General features: G+C 31.8%; 5 non-coding genes across 5 annotated transcripts; 4 read left to right on the forward strand and 1 right to left on the reverse strand.

Annotated features, from left to right (window-relative positions):
• On the forward strand, positions 1–72 carry Trnaa-ugc. The gene has a single exon. It is a non-coding gene; the product is annotated as a tRNA-Ala (tRNA).
• A 4,727-nt stretch (positions 73–4,799) lies between these two features.
• Positions 4,800–4,871, reverse strand: Trnaa-ugc. The gene has a single exon. It is a non-coding gene; the product is annotated as a tRNA-Ala (tRNA).
• A 185-nt stretch (positions 4,872–5,056) lies between these two features.
• On the forward strand, positions 5,057–5,128 carry Trnaa-ugc. The gene has a single exon. It is a non-coding gene; the product is annotated as a tRNA-Ala (tRNA).
• A 905-nt stretch (positions 5,129–6,033) lies between these two features.
• Trnaa-ugc lies at positions 6,034–6,105 on the forward strand. The gene has a single exon. It is a non-coding gene; the product is annotated as a tRNA-Ala (tRNA).
• Positions 6,106–11,470: 5,365 nt separating this feature from the next.
• Trnaa-ugc lies at positions 11,471–11,542 on the forward strand. Its single transcript has one exon. It is a non-coding gene; the product is annotated as a tRNA-Ala (tRNA).
• Positions 11,543–12,551: the final 1,009 nt, after the last annotated feature.

The following is a 12,551-nucleotide window of genomic DNA, read 5'->3' on the forward strand; positions in this document are numbered from 1 at the left end:
GGGGATGTAGCTCAGTGGTAGAGCGTTCGCTTTGCATGTGAAAGGCCCCGGGTTCGATCCCCGGCATCTCCATTTTTTAGCTGTAGAGTCAACACCCAATCAATCACAATTCTCTCAAAGTGAATATCTGTAACAAGTTTTACTGTGCACCTTTAAACAAGTTAAGAATAAAAGCGACTATAATATTCGACTTTTTATGGATCTGAATTGAATCATCAGCAGAAAAATAATATAACGAATTTTTGAAGTGAAATATTTCTTTTAAAATTGATACACGGGTCAAAGTCACTGAAGCAGATAATTGCGACTTAGATGTTGAAATTAAATCAGAATTATCCACCGAATATCTTATAAACTTTACATTAGTTGTATTTATACGTATGTACGTTATACATAGTGTCTACAATAATACAATATATTAGATAATTGTGTTACGAATAATATTGTTTTCTAGATACAAATATATCTTTGGAAATATATGTATTATGTAAAATAAATACTGGGAATTGGTAGGTTATGAACCGAGACCCAGGCTTTGTAATTAAAGTACATACTAATTTCGTTCTACAAACTTTAGACTTACGGCCTTTTTATGGTCAGCAAATGTCATTCAGAATGTTTCTATAGTAAATAGTCTATTATTAATATAATTTATTTAAAAGCAATGATTGATTTGTTCCTTAATATTATTACTGTCGTCCTAATTTGATACAAATTATTGTACTTAAAATATCAGGAAGATTAATTCTGATTTTAAATGTTTGATTGGAACTCGACAACTTCATTAATGGGGGCAATCATACTCAAAGCCACCACCAAGTTGATGGTCGCATATCGCATATCATACAGCCAAAAAAGTTTTTTTTTTAATTTGGTTTATAGGGTGAGCCAGTGTTCAAACACAACAAATACACCATATTAGTACACAAGTAAATTTTAAGTTAAACAAAAAATATATTGAATTACATAAAGCTAATAGTTTTGCTTGTACAAAATAAAATTAACGGACGTAAATAAATACTTCACAGTTTTTTATTTTTTTATTTTAAATAATGAAAACATCTCCGCCATACTGACAGCGCATCTGCACGAAAATCGAGATGCTAAAACTAAGTACAGGATGACTCATGAGGCGTCAATTTGACAGAACAATAGGTTACGATCTACATACCTACATCTCAGTCACACCGTGAAACCGATGGGAAATCTCATAGGGTTGACTGTGGTACATAAATAATAATCGTGCACATGAATTTCTATACCAATATATTATGTTCAAGATATCACTAATAAGTGTGTGTACCAGAATTAAGTTTACGATTGAAATTTAGGATTGAACCTGCAACTTTAATATATATAAATTTTCATTACTACTTAACTCATATCATCGTCATCATCATAATCGGTCCACTACTGGACAAAGGCTTCCCCCAAGACGCGCCACTGAGCCCGATCTTCGGCCCTACTCATCCACTTTCTACAGCCACCTTCCCTACATCTTCGTCCCACCGAACCACTCTTACACTACACTTGCCGATTCGCGTTCTCCACTCTAGAATCCAACGGTTCTTGGATATAATTCATAATAATATTATAATACTTAACTAATAGCCTTGTTCTATTTAATGTATTTATTATAATACACAATAGTCAAAGAGAATTTTCTGTAATGTATTTTTATTATTATTTATTGATTTATGTTATTTATTTGGTCAGAATATGATATTGTGCACAACACTCAGCCCTACAAAATCCCGTGTGTGTTTTTACGTAGATTCGCGAATTCATCGCATACATTGTCTTAGTATGGACAAAATAAGTGAGTCGGAACTACAAGTAAGAAACTGTCTACAGTTTTATAATTCAAACCAATATCACCCTTATTTGGTCCAAATTTTAGAGTCGACAATGCATTTTATATAGAAATCAGTGCATTTTCAAAAGTGCAACAGAAAATGAATTCTAAATATGAGTATATATGACTTAATTTTAAATGTTTTGTTAATATGCATTTAGGCAACAAACTATAACATAAAGACAAAAAGAACGTGATGATGGAGAAGTAAGCAGAAACGTATTAAATTCGCATTGACGAAAATGCCATTTCGAAAGATTTCTTATTGCATCGAGATTTTTCTGTGGATCGCGGATTTTTGATGGTTCAAGAAAATCGAGTGGATGCGACCGGTTTTTTCCGATTGGCAATTAGGAGACGATGAGTAAGACGATTTATTTCATTAATGTACGCTGTTAAATTATATGTGGATTTTTCTCATTCTAAGAGCGATTCGAGAGATACAGTCGTTTGCTTATATTATAATTGAGTTACTCCTACGGGAGTATAATTTTGTAACAAAAGCCTTTTTTGAATTTCGAATTATATATTTTTGTATTCTTTTTTATTGATTGCATTGCATAGAAAAACACAAAACAGGCTGTTGATAACAAATATAAAAACATTGTTGCTCAACAAAACTAAAAAAAAAAAAACAATTTAATATTTTTTTCGTTTCAGAAGCAATAGCGTTGAGGAGTTAATAATAAAGCCTATGTATGTTAAATAATTTTATATCCGTCATAAGAATTGTAATTTTTTCCATTTCTTTCTCATTCGCACCTTTATTTAACTATAAGCTACTACTGCTATATACATTTGCTTTTTTTATGTCACAACTTTTTCAAAAAAAGAAAACAATGAATGTACAATGTATTAACTAAAACTATAATTATTAACTCTATGTTGTTTGAAGAATGCCTATATGGATACCGCTATGTGAGCTATATCGTTACTTGGAAAACTTCGCTGTTGAAATTCGCTCACCCCAGCTGCAAAAAGCGCTTTCAGCGTTTCACGGTCAAATCTCTGTCATTCATTTATTTATTATAAGGCACACTTATGACAAATTCATAAATAATTACCATTTTTATGTTGTAATTAATAATTTCACGTATTAAAACTGACTCCGCTCTTTGAATACACAAATAATTATTTGTTAGCACTTGAAATTCAAAATCGATTTTCAATATAAGATCTGACCAATATTTAATATCTAGTTTTTTTATTATTATTAAGATGCAATCAAACAATTTGTGATCTCCACGATGTCCCCCGGATTACTTATGATTTACGACGTCAGTCGCAGGGCAAATGCACCATTACTGCTCTCCCGATAGCCATTACTTGGGGCTACGAAACGTTTATTTGTAGAATATTATTTTCATTACATTAAACAACTTTTCATATAATTATAGTATTTAAATTATTTTTCAAGAGTGGATATTATATTATTAACTTATATTATGATACCTGTTTTTTTTTAACTGCTCTCCCTTTTGAAAAGAAGATGCATTTATTTTTAACTCCGTCTTACAGTTTCAACTAGTGAAATAGATTGGTTCTCTTTCGAGCCTATATAGATAATCGATATAAATAACGGCTAATTACAGTTAAATAACTAATCAAATTTGAACGTGGAATACTACTAGCATTCCTAACCTTACCACGAGATCATAATAACAACGCTATTTATAGCATGCATACAATCTATTTATTTATTTACTTGATTTACTTAAATCATCATCGGCTTATTCACAAAAAGTAATCGAAAAATACACAAACCGATACAGTGTGTGATACTCTAAAAATAAAACAATATATAATAAGTAATTATTTTGTTAGAGCTAAAAAGATTTTGATTGTAGATATTGATGCAGACTGTTTATAAAATGATAAGCTCTGATACATCAAGTTATTGGTGTGAACTTGTATTCATACAGTGTCTAAGTATAGTAAACGTTTTTATAATATTGATTTCAATCAACATGAGACATTTTTGAAATGTGACTACCGGAATCCTTAGTATATTTTAAATATTTTTATATTATAATACAGCACTCAGCATGCTCAAAACATTTAATATTCTGTTCGAAAATCAATCGCGCGATCAAAGTTAGAAATAAATTAATTGATGGTAACATAAACCTCCAATAAAGCATAAATATGCTCAAAATTAAACTAACCTTAACTTTTAACTTAATTTTTATTTTATAATAGAACCAATAAAACGCTCTTTTCGTGACCTCGGGATGTTGTCCAAGCACATGTCACAGTAGTAATCTTTTAGCACTTATTGTGACACTTTTTTAATATAACAGCGGAACCGGTCAGTGCCCTTCGTAAAAAACCATCTGAGCTAAGATGGACGCTTTTTATACTGTTATTGTTTGGAAATTTCGCCTGAATCTAATGAGATAAAGAAGAATGTGACAGATTGTTTAGTGGATTAAAATCGCCACGAAGTTTTTATTTTACTTTTATGAATTTCGTTTGTTTCGCTAAGACGGATTCCTTAAGCATAAGTCGGATAAAAACCTTTCTTTATAGACTTTATTGATCGGAATTCAACTGCGTCGTTGTGTAGTGGCTTAGCTTATCGTTGCTACTGTAAATCATGAGTTCCCATGTTGAATTTCAGGTTTAAGTTAATGGCAGTGTGTCTCGCATCGTGTGGGAATAGACACCAAAGAAGAATATTTGAAATAAAAAAAAAAAACAAACTAGAGTTTCACCTTATTTAGAATTTCAATATGAAAATTTATACACATAAGAACGCTTCCCACGTAAATAAAATTAAATGATTTACATATAATTTATACCCTTATATAGCATACAAACAAACAAATTTTACCTCTTTATAATATGAGATGAATGTCAAAATGAAATAATGCATTGTTAAGTATTTTTTTTAATTATATTTGAATATAGATATCGGGTTTGTGATTTGGTCCTATAAAAATAATGGAGATGCCGGGGATCGAACCCGGGGCCTTTCACATGCAAAGCGAACGCTCTACCACTGAGCTACATCCCCGATGATAAATTAAGCGAACAATTTAATTAATTAAATGATAAAAACATTTTGTTTCACGAGTTTTTACTTCAAATTAATTACTTACATATCCTTTAATCCTTCAATTAAAATAATTTATATGATACAATTTTTTTCATGTGTAATATAGTTGTATATTCGTAACTTGTTTTGTTTCAATTGTCAAAGGGGATGTAGCTCAGTGGTAGAGCGTTCGCTTTGCATGTGAAAGGCCCCGGGTTCGATCCCCGGCATCTCCATTTTTTTATATATTAATTCGTCTATCATATTATATGTGTATAACACACACACACATACTCTAAAGTTGTGAATATCTTTTAGCTATTTTAAAAAATATTCTATTTTGATTATATATCTCTGTTAAACGATATTAATTATATTAAATTTCTAAAACTGTTTTTTACAATTAAATCATAAATGATCATATTTATGATTCACGTATTACGATGTACTTTAGTTACATATTCGAATACATAAAAGTGACTTCATTCGAAATGAAACTATTTAAGAAAATCCAACTATATGAATAAAGTTTGGAAGTCGTGGCATAAACAACCAACGCAGAAAATATAATGCACGTAAAGTAATAACGACCCTTCGATTATAATCGATCTAGCGTGATTGTAAACAGTCAATAGGATGAAGATGTAAGGTACACATTACAGTCAAACGTATAAAATTTCTATAGTATTATAATCTTTCAATTATGTTCGGTTTCAAATTTTATAATTTAACTGAAATTCATTTCGATAGATATGATGAATAATCTAGCAAAATAGTGTCTTTAACGAATTAACCCTAAAAAAAATCACATTTTTAGGTGGTAAAAACAAAACACATTTTAAATTGATAAAAAAAAATTTAAGCCTTCTACCTTCTAGTACTCCTTTTTCTTCATGGTAGGGCTTCGTGCATGATCATCTGTGTTGGTACCACCCATTCGGCCATATTTTACCACCAAACAGCAAAACTTAGTATTGTTGTGTTCCATTTTGAAGGTTGTGTGAGCCAATGCTATGACAGGCACAAGAGACATGACATCGAACTTCCAAATGTTGGTGACGCGATATAAGGAACGGTTTTATTTTAATATTTGTTTTGGTGCCAGTGCATATTTGTAACTTGTTTTGTATCAATCGTCAAGGGGGATGTAGCTCAGTGGTAGAGCGTTCGCTTTGCATGTGAAAGGCCCCGGGTTCGATCCCCGGCATCTCCATTTTTATAAAAACAAATTGGACAAGTGCACTATATAATAAATTGAATAAAGCTTTCAAAAATCTATACACTAAATTAAATTTAAAACAATTTTCAGTTATCACCTTCCAATGACGCCGCAACACGCAAGCTGATCTTTTTCCTAATCACCCCCTACCGTCATAATACTAGGGGGACGGATTCCCATCACGTACGTTGTACGTGGGTGCCCGGAGAATTACTACGCGTGTACGTAGATTCTACAGAATTTACGGACTGGTTTTAAAAATACGCAAAAAATCATATTCTCTTGTATGATTATAATTATATTATATATATATATTAATGTAATTTCTGTTCAGTTCAAATTGTATGTAATTCGTATAAAACATTCATTCAATTCAACAAACATTGCATTAATTAACTCCAACGATTTCCCAATCGATTTTAAATTAAAGGATTAACAAAATTAAAAATATTTGCTAATTTTTTTTTTATGATTTTAATTATATCATTTTAATTTCACATTGAATTTTAAAATTATTATTTTTATACAGCTTACTTACTTACTTTGTTGTATACCTGTATTACATTACTTATTTAACAGATTGACGGCCGAAATAAGTTAGTACATAAATAGAATACGTCAAAAACTATTTTCTTTCTTTTTAACTTTATTGCAATAATACGAGCAGTTTCGTCACTTTACAAGAGCAATTGAATTTTATTTGTATTTAATAATGAATGAATAGTATATTGTAATTTAATTGTAAAAAAATTTAGTGTTAATATGGTGTAAACATGATCTTCAGACGACGGATCTGTTAAAACCAATCCGCTTTTAATATGTATTAAAGTCATGCTTAAATATAAAGCAAAAAACATTGGATGCGATGTTGGATATATATCCTTTTGATGATAAGAGTAGAGATCTCGGCTCAGTAGAAGAGACAGCATACAGCTGGGCAAAGACCTCCTCACTTTATAATAACACACAGATTTTCTCACAAGGTTTTCTTCAAAGTTGATTACAAGAATAATTATAGACACAAATTAAACAAATGAAAATGTGGGATTGACCTGGTTTGACTTCATTGGCTAAAATCAACGTATTCTATTTACTGAGTCATCGAGGTCATTTGTTTAAAAAAAAATAGAATACATTAGATTAAACAACAACGAATAATTCGTAATATATACTTATTACTAGCCGTTCCGACTTCGAACAGATGAAATATTTTTTATTTTTTATATATTAAGTCCTTACATATGAAATTAGCGTTTTATCGTACTGACCACTTTCATCTGAAATATCTCCTCATTCATTTGTTTTTTTCTCATTATTTTTTTCTGTGACACCAGTACTGCAGAAACAGCTCGAAGGATTAATGATATGTACGACGCTGGTGTCGCAAAAGAAAGCAAGGTACGTTTTTAGTTTTGGAAACCAAAGTGGAACATGAAGAATTAAAAACTATTATGGAAGCGGATCCATTACAAAGCACTTCAGAGATAGCTGCAGGCTTCAGGTTAAATGAAAAAACTGTATTAATCCGCTTGAAACAAATCGGGAAAGTAAAAAAACTTGAACCTCATGAATTGAGTGAATCGAACTTACAAACACGCGTCGACTTTGCTCAACCGACACAATAATAAAAGATTTGAAATCGTATCATTACTTGTGATGAAAAGTGGATAATGGTTCAACCCCGAAGACCTAGCCAAATCCTGTCCTAAACGTAAATTGGCTCAGAAAAAGTTACTTGTGAGTGGTGGACTAGCGCTGGTGTTGTTCAATACAGCTTTCTAAAATCTAGCCAAACGAATATGGCAGATATCTATTGTCAGCAACGGCAAACCATGAAGAAAGAACTAGCTGCTTAACAACTAAGATTAGTCAATCGCTCTAGGCCACTGCTGCTTTAACACAACGCACACACACTCTGCACAACAAACAACCACTAAGTTAGATGAGCGAAATATAAATTTACAAATACAATTGGAATTTTTGCGACATCCACCATACTCTCCAGACCTTGTTCCAACAGATTACCATTTTTTCCGGAATTTGGACAACTTCTTTCAAGGAAAAAAAATTCAACTCCGATGTGGCAGTTCTCCCCAGTGGTTTTTTAGTAAAGGGATCAATAAACACATCCATACATAGATAACAACGGTGCATTGATTAATTACAAAAAAAAACTTTAAATTCCTCCCATACAATAAGTACGCCAATTACATATGTAAGGACCTAATATATTAAAAAAAAGTCTTGTAAAACGAGCACAACGTCACCTACCGAATCCAATGTAGACATTTAGGAGAACTTCTATGACAATTTTATTCAAGTAGACTACAACCAAATTTGCATCGTTATATTATAATATTAAACTATTAAATATTAGTCGTGTCACTAATAAAAAACTACCACTGGTTCGAAATATCGATTCCATCAAAAACTCAGTAGTTACTCCTTTTTCATCAAATCCCTTAAATAATGATGTACAATTAAATTAATAACAAGATAAATTAAAAGTAAAGTTACCACCTGACCGGAATGTAGACGCTGAGAAGAACTCCGAAGAAATTTAATGGTAACTCTATTTTATTATTAATATATTATGTTACATTGATATATAATTGATTTAACATATACTAACATCACTTCAGAAATTGAATTACTTATATATAATACAAAATAAATTCCATAAAATTATTAAGTCCTTACGAAATTCTAAAAATCATTTCTCTAAAATATTTTGCATTCTAACCAGGTGTTACCAGAGAAGAAATTTTATTTCCGAAATAATTTTCCGTATTTCCATCTTGTTTTTCGTTTTAGGTGTATCTGTGACAGGAAACGGAAGATGCCGGTCACGTGCCGACTACGTGCCCCCTGCGTATTACAGAAAGCGATAGACGTAGATATACGTATGTAACATCAAGTCGATAACTTTGTCAATACCTTGCCTTCAAGTACTGAAGCTGAGATTAATTTTCCTCACGAGTAACTTCCTATATGATGCATATAGCTCAGTCATTACATATAGACAGGCACTTATTATAATGAATATAATGTGTTAATAGTAAACCTGTATTGAAAGTTATTATGAAACAGTAAAGAGTACGTTCCGAGCACGATCATGTTATGAGACGGTGCTATAAGCGCTCTTTTTTAAAGGATAAAGTCCTTAAAAAAGTAAGTTGGTAACATCTATAAATGAATTGCCTAGCAAAGAGCAGTGAAAGTAACAGCTGCAAATATGCCACGGCTAGACAGCCTGTAGTAGTAGTCTTTGTGAAGGCCTGTCTGTGTGGTCACCTATTATTTATTTATTTTAACGATATTGGCAAATTCAGGTTTAATGGTTAAGTCAGCCAGGGTATTTATAATCGGGTTTAAACTACTTAGAACCCATAAATTAAAGGGCATTCTCGGTTTGTGAACCGGTTCACATGGCTTGCAGTGCCGATGACTATGGACTAGTTACCACTCACTTGGTGCGTTTGGTTATCTGCTTTCGTAAACTAAAATAAAAACACCTGCTATAATTTTACAGATAGGACTTGACACCACCATCAAGCTGCTCCATGACTTGGTCATACATACATACACGTAAAAGAGGTACAACTGCATCCACCACGTACAATTTCCTCACCTATTTCTTAATTTCCAAAATAAATTAAACTCAGTATCCACTATCTTTAATAAATAATGTTATTAAAAGATAAAATTCAATAAAAGGTTTTATAAAGGTGATTTATGTTATATAGTTTTGTTTAAGCTTAGTTCGTTAATATACCTTTTTTAAGCAGTGGTAAGCTTCAGTAACGTATCCATCCCCTGGGGGGGAAATGGGTTCCTAGCCACTATAACCAATGCGATGGCCGCCATTACCGCAGATCTGTCGGGTTGCAGAATCGTGTCGATATAACTAACGATACAACGCTATCCCTCACGTGCTATGCTCAGCTCGTAGCTCGGCTGAGCTCTCTTTGAGGGGTCAAGGTGATCTTCCCCCATCTGAACTTCTCTTTAGTGCACGACACTATTTATTCTTTTTAGTGTACGACAGCATGAAGCCATTCCAGCTGCGTTCCTCATCAGGGCCGTCTAAAACAGGACCCACGACCTCAAGGCCACAGCCCCAAGGTTACGCTTTATGTTTAAATCTCTAGACGTCGGGACGCGGGCGGTCCATTACTATAACTAGTCTATGACATTAACTCCCTGTTTATAATCTAGCATTTATTAATTTATAGCTCATATTAAAACAATAATATAATTGTAAGATATGCTTTCATTATTATTCACTTCTAAATGCCTTGATATAAGATTACAGTTTCCAAAATCCACCTCTCAATTCAAATTATCTTTCAGATGAAGCCGTATTTATATAAAAATATAGATCATAATTTCTAAATAATAGCGTCAATTCATTAAATAGGATTAAATCCTTTATTTGGTGCGTGCAAATATTTTTATGGGCGTCGAAGAATGTCATCAGCCATCCACAACGCACTCCCCTTGACAACTCTATGATTTAATGCTTTACGTACTATTTGATTATAAAACGTTGATATTTAATTCAAACTTAATAAAGACCCTTTAATTTTGTGTGGAAATACTTTTATATACACATAAACATTTTATTATGTAATAACAAAATACCTGAGAAAAGAATATTTTGATTTTGAATCCATTAATTTAATTGCGTTCTAATATTACGTTTACTTTTTTATTATTTCGTTTGTTATTCTGCCTTGAATACCACACTAATGAGGTTTACACGGAATAAAATTACAATACAATCGTGACTCTAAGTTTAAGACACTTGAACACGGCATTGTTTCTGTTCATCATCATCAGCAGCAGCCCAAACTTGTCCACTGCTGGACGTAGGCATCTCCAATTGCACGCCACTGTGATCTATCTTCTTGTTTCTGTTCACTAAAACCATTTTGATGCTAATTTTCAGGCAGCAGCGATATTTAAGAACGAATAGGGTAAATATTAAAATATGTAAAACATTAGCTAATTGTGATATTCATTTTAAAAACATTATTTTCTTTTGAACAGAGATGGTTTTTGGGAAGTTTACTAAAACTGAGGGCTGCACTGCGTAGTTTATTATTATATATCGATGTATATTATCAATAACACCGTAATTTTCAAGATCACAGATGTAGGAAGGTCTAATACTTAACAAGAGTTTGAATTGAAAGGTTATTTGTTCAACTGTTTGTTTTATAATAATATCATCATTAGTGTAGGTATTTAAACAGCGGGTATTTGTTTTATTTTAAGATGATAATTATGTATATTTTTTTTAATGAAAGAAGCTCTTCTTATTTCGTGCTACTGTATTTAGATACTATGAATACAAGGGGATGTAGCTCAGTGGTAGAGCGTTCGCTTTGCATGTGAAAGGCCCCGGGTTCGATCCCCGGCATCTCCAATTTTTGTCACTTAGTTACGTTGCCACAATTATTGTAATGCATGTAAAACAAAAAAATGCATGGTCATGCATAACACTAACTTTAATCGCCCTTAATTTTTTATTTTTTTGTAATCATTTAATAAATTATTATTAACATAATATGCTATTAATAGTTTCACAAACAAAGACTAAAATTATGTGAAAAATATAAAAAAAGTATTTAGTAAATAATGGCATAATAAATAATGTATAAGTTAAAAATAACCGTAAAAACTTTTTCCCTGCCTCAGATTTTTATATTATATTTAAGCCATAAAATGAAGAATAAAATTTTTCTTAAAAAAAAATTCTAACTACGTGCAAAATATACGAAATGTTATTAATTCAGCATTTTTTTATATTACTCAGATGAGATTTACTTGTGTACAAAAGTTTACATTTAAATTATAGATTATAATAAAAAAAAAACGAGAGAAAACACGAAATGTACAAAACTAACCGCAAAACATAAACGAGCAATTGACAGTAAAACAAATGTCGAAGTCATTCCAAAGTTCATTTACAGCAGATTGACAAGCGCGGTAGAATGGCCGGGCTGCACCCTGTAACGCCGGAATTAGCAATAAAAACTTTTTTACAATCAACGCGAGGACGGTAGGTGAGCCTAGTGATGCGACTTCATCAATATTACAAAAAAGGGAGATTATCGGACATTTTATCGTTTACAATAAAAAAAATTATCCATATATTCAACTTCATACTAGATTAAGTCACCAAATAGATCAGAGACACAGAAATTGTTTAAAATAAGAAATATTCCAATCTATAACCCCTACAACTATCTACTTAATCGGTACTGTTGGCAATGTTTATCGATATAGCATTAGAAAAATATAGCCACCCCTAGTTTCTAACGCAATAATTCTTGGCCGCACCTCATTTGCATTTCTTTATTGGATCGCGGGGAAATTGAGAAAAATTTGGGTACTCTGTTTTAATTAGGACTGCACTTGAATTTAGAATTTAT

The sequence above is a fragment of the Vanessa atalanta genome, chromosome 19 (assembly GCF_905147765.1).
Source record: "Vanessa atalanta chromosome 19, ilVanAtal1.2, whole genome shotgun sequence".
Taxonomy (NCBI): domain Eukaryota; kingdom Metazoa; phylum Arthropoda; class Insecta; order Lepidoptera; family Nymphalidae; genus Vanessa; species Vanessa atalanta.